The following is a 2500-nucleotide window of genomic DNA, read 5'->3' as shown; positions in this document are numbered from 1 at the left end:
CGCGCACGGCTGCCCCTCTCAGTCGACTCAGCTGTGAATGAGCACTGTTATGCCGACGTCAGCATGCTAGGGTCAAAGTCGGGGCAGAAAGGAACAGGTCACCCTACCGCATCATCCCGCGGCTTAGAAAGCATGTTTCTCTACAAAACATGTCCCTTACGTCCAGATGGATATGGGACCAACTCTGACTTTTGACAATGGGGTGAGGGAAAGTAACTTCTCCAACGGTGATATATTCGGAGAGCTGCGCATCTCCCGGACGATGGTGTACAGGCAGACAGGGTGGGAAAAGGAGGGCACCCATAACGACCAAAATACACCGGGAATACACGGAAAGCTCCATTGCTGAAGGGAATTAAAGGTGTAAATGTTAGCCCTTTTCAATATTTCAGAAATCGATTTATTTCAATTTACAATATAGATATTTGTTTATACAGAACAGTGCCCTACACGTCATATTTCATGTTCAGATTCTATATCATTATTTACATTTCATATATGACAGACAAATTATATATACAACGGCGAGGCGCGGCCGCGTGACCTGCGATATGTGGGGGTGGATCTCCCTACATGATGTTGGCGAAACGGGGAAAATGCCTCAGACAAATATATCGAATTGTTAGAAAAAAATCCTCCCATCAGTACACTGTTATGCCTTGGCCCTTCCCAGAAACAATGAGCATAACTGCCCTATACACGCGTCCAGAAGAGTTAGGAAGTAGTTCCCTGCCTAACACCACGTGGAAGGCCTTCGATGGCCAAGCGAGGGATGTCGCTCAAACCCGACGAAAAATGTTTGGCCGAATATTGTCAATGTCTGAGAAACGGCTAATGAAGCAACCTCGAACCAGCTGATAGAAATCGAGACGTTGCATGTGAACACGTCACCTCTGTCTCAGGGATTAGACACCGTTTGAATAACAATACATATTTCCCATCATAAACATTACTATTTGTCTCCCCTTTCTACAGTTCTTACCATTTTTAGTAAAAGTATCTCCAAAATTAATAAACATCCCCCATCATCTATGAAAAAATAAAAATAAATAATTATATATATATGTGTGTGTGTGTGTGTGTGTGTGTGTGAGTGTCTTAGTTATCAACTACATGGCATGGCGTTTTGTGTGCGAAGGGGCTCAAAATGTGTGAAATATAAAACAAAAGATTCTAACTAACGCGTTAAAAACTGTATAATTGCAGTTCTTTCACACACAATACATACACACATCGTTGAGGCTTGGTTAACCCGACCACGGTTTTGCGTTCAGTTAATATTCTAAAATGATTCTTATTGTATGTTTATTGAATCCGTGCCTAGATCTGATCTATTAGTTCACAATGAACATGACATATAAAAACCTTGATTATATTTTGTGATAAAAGACAAGAGTTTTTTTCTACACATACACATACACTGTAAACAAGCGTGTATTGACAAAAAGAAGGAAAATAAAAAACTGCATAAACAACATATAAAAGTAAAGAGCAAGATATTGATATTAATTCAAACGATTTTTTTTTCTTCATCAAAATATCTGATATACAGCTCCTGTAATGAGAGTCGGTTCTTTGACTTTTGCTGTTCACCCTCTTTGGAACCCCCTAGCTTGTAGTTACTTGAGTTGAAACAAGCGAACTTGTATTTTCTCGCTCAACTGATCGAATGTGGATGCGCCTCCTTCTAAAAACGTCAAGACTTACGGAATAATAACAGAAAAAAATATCAGATTTTAGCACAAGATAAAGGACATTCTGAATACCGTAACGAATTAAATATAGTTTCATAACTCGTCACTAAGCAGTGACTTCGTATTTCCATGGACGCCACACACACACACACACACACACACACACACACACACACACACACACACACACAATGATGAAGAATCTATGCATTCTGTAAAGAAGAATATAATGTAGCATCATTTCTGTTTATTCAAAATAAGTGTTTGGTTCTGGCAAAGAGGAAAAACGTATATTTTACTAGATCGATTATGGTGCAGCTACGAGAAGTATTTACAAAGATCTTTGGCACATTTTTGTTTGATTTTGCTGCTATACAGAGATATTTAAAGCATGAAGCTAAAATCATTGATACTTCTTGTGTCGGAAGACTGGGGAAATGCCGCCTCCACGCCATCGGTGTTGCCGTTTCGATAAACAAACAATGCGAGGATATCGCATTTGAAGAATATCCAACTACAAAATCAACGATAACTAGTATTACGTTTTTTTAATAACTTTTTGAAGAAAACGGAAGATTAAATGGCTTAGTTTAAAAAAATATTAATTAATATACTCATTGGTTATTTACATTCGACCAATCACACACTTTGTTACAAAATACCCAGGGTTTTAGCCTCACTCACAAAAATACTATTTACGCTATGTTTACTTTGATTGGTTGCCAGATGTACAAAAGTGGGACCCAGAAAATACACTGAAATATAATTCCGCAACAGTACATAGATATTTAAGTGCATATATATGC

At 38.4% G+C, this 2500-nt stretch overlaps 1 protein-coding gene across 1 annotated transcript in view; it reads right to left on the bottom strand.

Moving 5' to 3' along the window:
* Positions 1-2500, bottom strand: part of LOC113818746 (latrophilin-like protein LAT-2) — a 46640-nt gene that overhangs the window by 17634 nt on the left and 26506 nt on the right. The gene's annotated exons all lie outside the window — the stretch shown is intronic.

The sequence above is a fragment of the Penaeus vannamei genome, chromosome 33 (genome assembly GCF_042767895.1).
Source record: "Penaeus vannamei isolate JL-2024 chromosome 33, ASM4276789v1, whole genome shotgun sequence".
Lineage (NCBI taxonomy): Eukaryota > Metazoa > Arthropoda > Malacostraca > Decapoda > Penaeidae > Penaeus > Penaeus vannamei.
Note: the sequence above shows the minus strand (reverse complement) of the source record. Positions and strands in the feature narration are given on the sequence as shown.